Source organism: Macaca thibetana, chromosome 9 (assembly GCF_024542745.1).
Source record: "Macaca thibetana thibetana isolate TM-01 chromosome 9, ASM2454274v1, whole genome shotgun sequence".
NCBI lineage: Eukaryota > Metazoa > Chordata > Mammalia > Primates > Cercopithecidae > Macaca > Macaca thibetana.
Window position 1 is genome coordinate 118,398,433 of NC_065586.1, and position 12,156 is coordinate 118,410,588.

At 41.7% G+C, this 12,156-nt stretch overlaps 1 protein-coding gene across 6 annotated transcripts in view; it reads left to right on the forward strand.

Annotated features, from left to right (window-relative positions):
• The window catches only part of BTBD16 (BTB domain containing 16), an 87,320-nt gene that overhangs the window by 65,840 nt on the left and 9,324 nt on the right, over nucleotides 1–12,156 (forward strand). The gene's annotated exons all lie outside the window — the stretch shown is intronic.

Genomic DNA, 12,156 nt, shown 5'->3' on the forward strand with positions numbered 1-12,156 from the left:
TGAGTGAGTGGTGCATGAATGTGAAGGCCTAGGACATGACTGGGCAGTACTGTAGACTTTTTTTTTTTTTGGAAACGGAGTTTCACTCTTTTTGCCCAGATTGGAGTGCAACGGCACAATCTCGGCTCACCGCAACCTCCGCCTCCCGGGTTCAAGTGATTCTCCTGCCTCAGCCTCCCGAGTTGCTGGGATTACAGGCATGCGCTAGCATGCCCGGCTAATTTTTTGTATTTTTAGTAGAGACAGGGTTTCTCCATGTTGGTCAGGCTGGTCTCGAACTCCCAACCTCAGGTGATCCACCCGCCTTGGCCTCCCAGTGTGCTGGGATTGAAGGCATGAGCCACTGCGCCTGGACTACTGTAGGCTTTATAAACACTGTGCACTTAGGCTACACTGAAATGTTATTTCTTCAATAACGAATAAACTTTAGCTTACTACAAGTGTTTATAAATTTTTTAATTTTTAAAACTTGACTCTTTCATAATAACACTTAGCTTAAAACACAAACACGTTATGCAATTGTACAAAAATATTTTCTTTATAACCTGTTCTATAAACTCTTATCCTGTTTTTTAAAATTTTATGTTTATTTTTTACTTTTTAAAACTTTTTGTTAAAAACTAAGCCACAAACACACGCATTAGTCTAGGCCCACACGGGGTCAGGACCATCAATGTCACTGTCTTCCATCTCCATATCTTGTCCCACTGGAAGGCCTTCAGGGACAATGACACCCATGAAGCCGTCATCGCCTATGATAACAACGGCTTCTTCTGGAATACCTCCTGAAGGTCCTGCTTGAGGCTGTGAACTTTTTTTTTTTTTAAATAAGTAGAAGGAAAACACTATACAATAAAGATTAAAAGTATCTAATAGTAAGTACGTAAGCCAATAACAGTCATTTATTATTCATTATTAAGTATTATGTACTGAATGTAATTGCATGTACTATACTTTTATCCAACAGGCAGCACAATAGGGTGTTTTTTACACCAGCCTTACCACAAACACATGTGTTGTGCTATGGAATCACTAGACAATAGAACTTTTTCAGTCCTGTCTTTCAGCTCCATTATAATCCTTTGGGACCACTATCTTATATGTGGTCTGTTGTTGACTGAAACGTTGTTAAGTGGTGTCTGACTGTATATCTAGAATGTTATGTAAATAAATCATGGAGTCTGTACTCCTTTTTTTCTGGATTCTTTTACTCATCATAATTATTCAGTGATTCATCTATGCTGTTGCATGTATCAGTAGGTCTTTTTGTTTATTGCTGAGCGATATTCCATTCATGGATTACCAATATTTGTTTTTCTGTTCATCTTTTCATAGACATTTGGGTTGTTTTCAGTAACTTCGTAAATAAAGTTACTATAAATATTCCTGTACAAGTCTGTATGGGAGAATATGCTTCCATTTCTTTTAAGTAAATAAATACCTACGAATAGAATGGCTAGATAAAATGGTAGGTGTATGTTTAACTTTTTAAGAATTTGCCAAACTGTTTTCCAATGTGGTTGCACTATTTTTTGTTTTTGTTTTTGTTTTTTGTTTTTGAGACAGAGTCTCACTCTGTTGCCCAGGCTGGAGTGCAGTGGCATGATCTTGGCTCACTGCAACCTCTGCCTCCCAGATTCAAGTGATTCTCCTACCTCAGCCTTCTGAGGAGCTGGGATTACAGGCACATGCCAAAACGCCCGGCTAATTTTTGTATATTTAGTAGAGACGGAATTTTGCCATGTTGGCTAGGCTGGTCTCAGGCAATCCACCTGCCTTGGCCTCCCAAAGGGGGGCGTTTCATTTGCTCTACATCCTTGCTAACATTTGGTCAGCCTTTTTAATTTTTGCCAATTTAATGCATTTGTAATGGTATCTCATTGTGATTTTAATTTACATTTCCCCAATGACTAATGATGGTGAGCATCGTTTCATATGATTATTTGTCCTTCATTTATCTTCTTAATGAAAAATCTGTTCAAACCTTTGGCCCATATTTTTAAAACCGGGTTGTTTATTATTGAATTGTGATTATTATTGAATTGTGAATATTATTGAATATATTCTTTATATATTCTGGATACAAGTCCTTTGCAGATATATATTTCATAGATATTTTCTCCAAATCTATTACTTATATTTTCACTTTCAAAATAGTGTAGTTTGAATATTTGAAGTTTTTTATTTTGATGTTTAATGTGTTGAATCTTTTTTTACTCTTCAGTTCATTCCTTTTGTGTCCTACTTAATAATCTTGCCAAAGCAAGATGACTATGATTTTTCCTCTATGTTTTCTTCTGGGAGATTTATTGTTTTAGCTCTCACATTTATATTTATGATTAATTTTGAGTTAAGTTTTATATATATATATGTGAGGTAAGGGTTAATGTTCATGTTTTGCATATAGATATCCAATTATTCAGAACGATGTGTTGAAAAATTATTCTATTTCCCTTGAATTGCTTTTGGCACCTTTGTCAAACATCAACCATATGTGTATGTTTATTTTGGGACTCAATATTCTGTTCCTTTAAACCATATTCCTATTTTATACTAATATATTATCTTGATTAGATAATTCATTTTTACTAAGTCTTGACATAAGGTAATGTAAGTTCTCTAGCTTTGTTCGTTTTTTTCAAAGTTATTTTGACTACTCTAGCTTCTTTGAACTTTCATATTAATTTTACAATCAGCTTGACAGTTTTTGTAGACAAATCTCATGGAATTTTGATAAGGATTGTCTTCAATGTACAGGCCAATTTGGGAAGAATTTACATCTTAATAAGATTGAGTCTTCTGATCCATGAATGTGGTATATCTTTCCATTCATTTAGGTCCTTTTAAATTTCTTTCATAAATGTTTCATGTAGTTTTGCACATTGTTTAGAAAATTTATCTCTAAGGCTTTCATATTAACACTATTGTAAAAGGTATTATTTTAACTTTGATTTCTGATTGTTCTTTGCTAATATGCAGAAATATAAAATTAATTTTTTTACATTGGCTTTGTATTATGCAACCTTAGTAGAACTCAACTGTAGTTCTAGAAACTTTTTTAATAGATTCCTTAGGAATCTACATAGGCAATCATATCACCTGTAAACAAAGATAATTTTATTTCTTCCTTTTTATCTGTATGCCTGTTTTTGTTCTTGCCTTATTACACTGAATAGAATATTCAGTACATTGTTGAACAGAAGTGGTGAGAGTGGACCTTCTTGCCTTGTTCTAGATTACAGGAGGAAAGAATTTAATCTTTCATTATTAAATAAAATTTTAACTATAGGTTTTTTATAATTACCCTTTATCATGTTGAGGAGCTTCCTTTTATTTCTAGTTTGATGATTAGTTTTATCAGAAATAGATGTTTTATTTTGTCAAATGTTTAGTTTGCCCTTCTTTTCCTAGTTTCCTAGGTGGCAACTTAAGTCATTGGTTTAAGACCTTTTTTCCTAAGTGTTTAGTGCTGTAAATTTCCCTCTAATTATTGTTTTAGCTGCATCTCAGAAATTTTGATATGTTGTGTTTAAAGTTCAGTTCAAAATACTTTCTAATTTCCCCTTTGAGTTCTTCTTTGATCTATGGATTATTTGTTTTGCAAATATTTGAGGATTTTTGTTTTGTTTTGTTTTGTTTTTTGAGACGGAGTCTCGCTCTGTCGCCCAGGCTGGAGTGCAGTGGCGCGATCTCGGCTCACTGCAAGCTCCGCCTCCTGGGTTTACGCCATTCTCCTGCCTCAGCCTCCTGAGTAGCTGGGACTACAGGCGCCCGCCACCGCGCCCGGCTAATTTTTTGTATTTTTAGTAGAGACGGGGTTTCACCGTGGTCTCGATCTCCTGACCTTGTGATCCGCCCGCCTCGGCCTCCCAAAGTGCTGGGATTACAGGCGTGAGCCACCGCGCCCGGCATATTTGAGGATTTTTAAAGATATCTTCCTGTTACTAATTTCTAACTTAATTTCATTGTTATCAGAGAAAATACTTCGTATGATTTTAGTTCTTTTAAATTATTGAGACCTGTTTTATGGCTCACAATATGATCTCTCTTGGTAAAAAATTTAAAAATTCTTTATGATTGTATTTTATGTATATTTTAAAAATTTTCAACTTTTATTTCAGATTTAGGGGGTACATGTACAAGTCTGTTATATGGATATATTACATGATGCTCAGGGGTGGTACAATTAACCCTGTCACCCAAGTACTGAGCATAGTACTCAATAGGTAGTTTTCCAGCCCTTGTCTCCTTCGCTCCCCACTCTAGTAGTCCCTAGTTTCTATTATTCTCGTATTTATGTTCATGTGTACCCAATGTTTAGCTTCCACTTATAAGTGAGAACATATGGTATTTGGTTTTCTGTTTCTGCATTAATTCACTTAGGATAATGGTCTCCATCTGCATTCATGTTGCTGCAAATAACATAATATATATATTTTTAATGGCTGTGTGGGATTCCATGGTGTATATGCACTACATTTTCTTTGTCCAATCCACCATTGATGGACACCTAGGTTGATTCCATGTCTTTGCTATTGTGAATAGTGCTGTAATGAACATATTTGTGCATGTGTCTTCTTGGTAGAATGATTTATTTTCCTTTGGGTATATACCCAGTGATGGACTTGTTGGGTCAAATGGCATAGTGCAATTTTCAGTTCTTTGAGAAATCTCCAAACTGCTTTCCACAGTGGCTGAACTAATTTACATTCCCACCAAAAGTGTATAAGTGTTCCCTTTTCTCCACAGCCTTGGGAACATTTGTTATTTTTTGACTTTTTAATAGCAGCCATTCTAGCTAATATAAGATGGTATCTCATTGTGGTTTTGATTTGCCTTTTTCTGATGATCAGAGATGTTAAACATTTTAGCATATGTTTCTTGGCCACTTGTATGTCTTCTTTTGAAAAGTATTTGCTCGTGTCCTTTTTCTACTTTTTAATGGGGTTGTTTTTTGCTTGTTGATTTAAGTTCCTTATAGATTTGGGGTATTGCACCTTTGTTGGATGCATAGTTTTTATGTTTACTCTGTTGATGATTTCTTTTGCTGGGCAGAAGCTCTTAAGTTTAATTAGATCCCACTTGTCAATTTTTGTTTTTATTGCAATTGCCTTTGAGGACAATCACAAATTCTCTGAAAAGACTGATATCCAGAAAGATATTTCCTAGGTTTCTTCTAGGATTTTTATAGTTTTAGGCCTTACATTTAAGTCTTTAATCCACTTGGTAAATGTTTATTATGTTTTTAGTATCTGTAGAATTTGTTGTGATAGCCCTCTTTTCATATCAGCTATTGATAATTTATATATTTCTCTTCTTTCTTTCCTTGATCAGCATTGATAGAGGTTTATTTTATTCATTTTTTTAAAAAACACCTTTTGACTTGACATACCTGTTGATATTTTTCAATTGTATATTTTCTATTTCATTAATTTTTCTCTTCATTCTTTCCTTCTACTTTCTTCAAGAATTATTTGATATTCTTTTTCTAACCTCTTGAGATAGGTGTTTAGATATCTGATTTCCAGGCTGTCTTCTTTTCTGATTTAGAGCTATACATTTCCTTTAACTGCATCCAGGTGTTTTGATATAATCTGCATGTGTATAGTGTATTGGGTCAGGAGTGGGGGCGGCTTTATCAGACATTCTAGTAGGGGACAGGTGGGTGGAGAAAGTGAGGAGGACTTGGGAACAGTTGCCACTTGCTCCATGAGGGGCAAAGGGTCTGAGCTCTGGTGATATCAAGAAGATGGAGTGGAAAGAGTGTCTATAAGAACAAATATGGTAGCAAGAGAATTAATTCATTCATCTGGTTCACCTGGCTAGAAAAGGAGATGAAAGACGATGGGAGAAGCAGCCCGTTGCAGTTTGGAATCCATGGTGATTTATACAAAAATATGGCATCTGTGGAAGATGATCTTATTTTGGATTAATTATGGTGAATTTAAAGAGATCAGCTCTTTATCAGGAGCTCAGGGGTATGGTGTATTTCAAAAGCCATCTTGCTAGAGTGATCTGCTGTGCCTCCACACTTGGCTCAGTTATCCCCAAGGAAACCCTCCAGGAGCACCCTCTCTCCCCACAGTCTGATTCAGATGTTCAGTCTCTGGGCTCCATAGTATTGCTTGCCCATCTCTGTAAGTTTTCTCACTTGTAAATAAAATAATTATTGGGATTATCTATTCCTAGGCATGGCTCCCACACTGGCCATTTGCAGCAAGGACGGTGTCTCACTCACTTTACCCTCCCAGTCCTCAATCTTTAGTAGCTAGTAGCTGTTGACTAAGTACTGAATGAATGGTGCTTTGAATGTTCTTTAATGGTGGTTTTCACCTCTGAAATATTTCACTTTAACTCTGAAAACTACTCTGCATTGCGTGTCAGGTACACACCGTAAGAAGGAATATAGTGACTTTCTGGCCAGCTTTTCAGTGTTAAATTGAAACAGTGTCCTGTTTGCAGAGTGACAGCTTGAAGTGCACAAAGCATGGGATGGTTTCAGTCCTGCTGGGTATGGATTTGACCTTGATTTGCAACTTTCTCCCTCCAGCCTTAGGCATTACAGTGTGTATGCTACATTTCAAGTGGAACTGTCTTCTCAGGGCCTAGAGATGACTCTCCAGTTGCTTTGTGTATGCTCAGGTTCAGCAGAAGATTGACAAGTAGCTTCTTGTTGCTTCTTATATGTCCTTTTATGGTATGTGGGGCAGGGCTGGATCTGAATGACTGCTAGAAGGGTGGAGAATTCAGTCCTCAATCAGGTGAAATTGGTCACTATAATTAGAAGCAGAAAATGTCTTCCCACCTCCAAAAAGCTTTCTTCAGGAGAATAGTGTAGAATTCTTCTTATGATTAATTGTACTAATTGAAATGAGTGGCAGTTTGGGAGCTACAGGACAACAAAATGCATTCAGTTCATGTCAATTTGTAAATTACTCACTTTATTAATTCAAAGAAGGTTGATGCTGGAAGGTCCCTTAGAAATCACCTGGTCTCACCCTTTCATTTTGCAGTTGAATAAGCTAAGGCCCAGGGATAATGAGGAGCTTACTTAGGCTCCTTTTGCAAATGGATAGTGGTACTGGGGTTGACCTTGGTCTTCAAGGTCTTCTGACACTCTTAGCTCTTAGGGTCAAGGGCAAATCAGCAGACATGTAATTCTAATCCTTAGCTGATTTATTAGTCACTAAATAGGTATCTCTCAGACACTGCAGGGTAGATTCTGGCAATGAGCTTCCACCTCACCAGAAGGAGGAATTAATTTGAACGTAGCCGATGAAGCCAATTCCCATATGATTCAAACTTCTAGATTCCCCTGATTCTTCAGCTGAGTCTCTTCTTTCCTTTACCCTACCCAAAGCTGACCCAGCCTTTACAGAGCGGGACAAAGCTGGTTCCAGAAAGCCTTCTCTGATCTCATTTGTGCACTGGATGAATTCCTCCTCTTAGGTCCTCTTTGCAGAGAGAACAAGAGCATGTGCTGGCTGCATGGGTGTGCACTGGCGAACCCAACAGCACCTTCCCCCACCCATTCCCCCATATAGCATTCCCAAGGGAACCGCAGGGGGAAACTTTCAAGGAGAGCTTCCCTGCCATGCCCTGTATCCTGGGTGCCCTGAGCCCACTGATTTCTTGAGGGAAATGTGCTATGATGCTGTGTCCCCAGAGAGGGCGAGGTCATGTGCCTCTTGTGATTCATGAATGGCATTTGCAGATGTAGCCAGAGTTAGCATAAAACTGGGCAACCCTGGTGTGTCAACACTGATCTCTTTACCAGCACATTAATTTTGAAATATCCCATGAGTCACGGACATTAGGGCCATTAAATTGTTCTCTTTTAGAATAGCTCAACCAAGCCTTGTGCAGGGAGGTTGATGTATTCTGGGTCAAGAGGATTTCTCATTATCTGACGTTCGTACTTCTTGCCTTGTTTGTGTCTTTTCTTGCTCTGAGAGGTGATGACTCTATTCCTCTTTAATTTGGATCTCTGGAACCTGAGTGTCTATTGTTCTCAGGGTCCCTAAATATTATGCTTAGTTCTTACTAATTTTCCACCTCTGCCACATTGCTTCGTGGCTTTCCAGGCATATTGAGAAGCAGAAGCACCAAAACATACCTTCAACAATAAGCATGGAGGAATGGAAGAAGTATAAGGGTCTGAGTGTAGGAGGTTCTTAAAAAGGGCAGCTGTGGTTGTGAGTAGACAGGATTTCCCTTTCTGCTAGGGTCAGGACCATCTTGACAGACAGAAGGACATTGAACTCAGTCTCAGTGAAAAGCTGGTAGGTCATGGTGACAGCAGATAGGACCACATGGGCATGGAGATAGCAGCATAGACTGGCCTGTATGTGCAGCAAGTGTGTGTGAGTATGTGCGCCAGGGCTGGCCCTACTGGCATTCCTAGAAGGTAAGTTGTGGGTGAATGGAGGGATGGGATGGTGGAAATGAGGCTGGAGAGTTGGCAGAGACCAGGTCGTTCGTCCAATTAATTCACCCAACATATTGCAAGCTAAGCGCCAGGCACTGTAAAAGACACCAAGAGTACAACAATAAACAATGCAGACACAAACCCTGCCATCACGGAGCTTGCAATCTAGGAGCAGAGACAAGCAATAAATGAGATGCATGTTAGGAGAAGTCAGCCCGAGTCTTAGCTCCACCTCTGCCGTTCACTGCCTGTAGACTTTGGGCAAGCACCCTAAGCACTGTGCATTCAGGTAACGACACGCACTCACCAGGACTGATGGGTGGGTCAGCCCTGACTCAAAGAAAAGGCCCAGCACTTTGGGATGCCAAGGTGGGCGAATCACCTGAGGTCAGGAGTTGGAGACCAGCCTAGCCAACATGGTGAAACCCCATCTCTACTAAAAACACAAAAATTAGCCAGGCGTGGTGGCAGACGCCTGTAAGAGACAGCATGTGACAGGGGTCCTAAAATGTGGTGACCTTTGGTAGGTTATGATGTGGGGGTGGCAGCAGGAATTATTGTTTCATTTACCACACTTGAGTGTCAGGAGCCAAGAGGACCATTTCCTAGATAGATAGATAGATAGATAGATAGATAGATAGATAGATAGATTTTTTTTTTTTTTTTTTTTTTTGAGATGGAGTCCCATTGTGTCGCCCAGGCTGGAGTGCAATGGCACAATCTCGGCTCACTGCAACCTCTGCCTCCCAGGTTCAAGCAATTCTCCTGCCTCAGCCTCCCAAGTAGCTGGGATTACAGGCGTCTGCCACCACGCCTGGCTAATTTTTGTGTTTTAGTAGAGATGGGGTTTCACCATGTTGGCTAGGCTGGTCTCCAACTCCTGACCTCAGGTGATTCGCCCACCTTGGCATCCCAAAGTGCTGGGATTACAGGCGTGAGCCACCGCTACCAGCCTCCATTTCCTGGTTCTTTGATTTCAGAAGTGTCCCAAGTCTTCTATGCTGAGTTGTATTTTGGGCGGGGGGAAAAAGCCATTTTCTCTTCTCATTGTGAGTTATTGCCCTAAAATGTGTGTTTTTTTCAAACGTTGTCTTAAAATTTAATATGTTAGTTCAAGTGTTTCTCAAATAAGCAAAGTCATTTTTAACCCTAATGTCTTTTTTAAACTGGGGCAAAATATGCATAGCATAAATTTTTCCCATTTGAACCATTCTTACATGTTCAGTTCAGTGGCATTAAGTTTATTCACATTGTTATGCAGCCATCTCCAGAACTTTTCCATCTTCCCAAACTGAAACTCCACCCATGAAACAACTCCCATTCCCCTTCCCCAGTCCCTGGCAGCTACCGTTCTACTTTCTGTCTCTATGAATTTGATGACTCTAGGTACCTCACAAAGTAGAATCATCCAGTATTCACCCTTGAGCCTGGCTTACTGCTCCCAGGTCCATCATGCTGTAGCATATATGTATGTTAAGGCTAAAAATCTGAAGTGCTGGGACTATCAGGGCTGTGGGCCTGATACTCACAGGAAGGGTGGAAGGCTCCAGCAGATGACAGGGTAGAGGAAGTGAGAAAGTTGTGGCTAAGAGCACCTCTAAAATTACAATATGTACCCATCAGAGGGAGACTTGTCCCCAGGCACTGTCTTTCCGAGTCTATGGGAGATTTGTCCCCAAGGTCTGGCAAGTAGAACCCAGGGCCAACGTGGATGTATCCTTCAGTAGCAAGGAACTGTGAACTGTCTTCCCTAGAGAGGTCACGCCCCAGGGTTTCTCAGTGAACTTTGGGAGGCATAGACCATCGCCTGAAGTTGTCTCAAAAAAGTAAGCACTAAACCAAAAGAGGTCTTTGCACAAACAGAGCGCAGTACCAGGAAAATCATGCCAGTCTTTGAGTTCACCAGCGTAGCCAAGCACAGTAGTCCCCAGACTTAGCAGCTGCTTGCTCCCTCCCATCTTACGTGACACCATGTGAAGGCACTCACCACTGGGCCAGAGAGGAGCAGGTGCCTCCGCTCCCAGACAGTTAAGTGGCGCCAAGTAAAATGGAAAATGTGCGGGACTGGCCCTGAGTGGCCTGTGTAGGACACTGGTTCTAAGACAATGGACCTTGCTAGGCTCCCAGAGCCAGGTGATATTGATCAGTTCTGAGGATGAACCACAACCCTTAGATCCTTTGAGATTTCAGGAAATCAGAAGCTGAGGACACCACTTTCTTTCTTTGAGGTGGCCCATAACTTGGGTGATTTGGAGGGTGGCAATGATGATGAACACCGCCAAGAACAATTCCCTGCATTTGACCCTGCTTGAGTCCGTTCACTTTCCCTGGGGCAGGAGGACAATGGTGGCGCTTATGGGTGTTGAGGACTCACTGGGTGCCAGCAGCCGATCCAAGCCCTTCCCACTGTCAGCTTTACTCCTCCCTTCTCCCCAAGGCAACACCTGTGGCTGCTGCTCCCACTTGATAGAGGAGAGTGAAGCTCTGAGAGGCCCAGTCACAGGACTGTGACTGGCTGGGTTGGGATTGGACCCTGGTCTGCCTGCCTCAGGGACTCCAACTTGGTTGGATGATGAGATGACTCATGGCCTTTCCATGTCAGCCACAAAAGTGGGCATCATTGCCATTTCCCAGAGGCCCCAAGGGGTCATCCAACCAGCTGTCTCAACAAAGCTGTTTCCAAATCATCTGGGACAGGATGGCTGTCCAGAGAGGCCCTGGCTGAATGGCCTGCGGGTCTGAGTGCCTCTGAAAGGGAGGATCGGGGTCTCGGCTCCTCTCGCCCCTGCCAGCAGCCTTGCCATGCCAAGCACATCAGCAGAACCGGCATCTGGAGCTTCCTGGTGGAGGCAATGCTTTCCTCCAGATGGGTCCTTTCCTTTCTGGGGCTGAATCTGTTTTTAAGCTACAGCTCCAGCAGGGGCCCACTGCTTAGGGCAGCACCCGGCTGTGGAGCCCTGGCCATAGGTGCTGGCTTGTCCCCAGAGCACTGGGCAGGGCTAAGGAGGATGGCGTCAGCTTGGCCCCTTCTTGCCACTTGGCACCTGCTGCCCAGCCATGATGACGCCTCAGCTGTTCCTCCATGACATGATGAAAAAGAGGCAGAAGAAGGAGGAGGCTCAGATCATCTGAGGAAAGGAAGTGAGCCAGTGTTATTTGTCTCACGAAGATGTCAGTGTTTTCAGGGCACAGGCACCGCACCCACCAGCCCCGGCTCCACTCACCCTGGGTAATGGAGGGTTGGTTCCAGAACCAATAGTTCTGCACTCCTGAAAGCCTCTACCTGACTTTATTTATGGCTGCTCTGTCCACCTCCGGAGACAGGCACAGGGTAGATGCTGGTAAATAACCCTTGAATCGAATCAGAACTCACTTGTCTTTGTGCCTACAACTTTTCTGCACCCCTAGGCCTATCTTCTGGGACCTCTGGCGTGGAGCGGTTGGGCGGTCCCAGAAATTCCCAGATCTTATAAAAATAAACGGTTCTGGGAAAGCTGGCGGGCATCTCTGACAGAGGGGACCACAGGGTCAGTGGTGCCTTCTGTCCAGCTGAGACAGGATGTGACTTGGACATCACTCTTGATTTACGGAAAAATAATCTACAAGTACCCTGGGTGGGTCCTGTGCAGGCTCTGCCTTGAGGGAGTGACTGCATTTCCAAAGGGACTTGGAAACATTGTTCCCCGCTGTCCCCATTTATGAAAAGTGGCCATTTTTGTGAAGTAAGT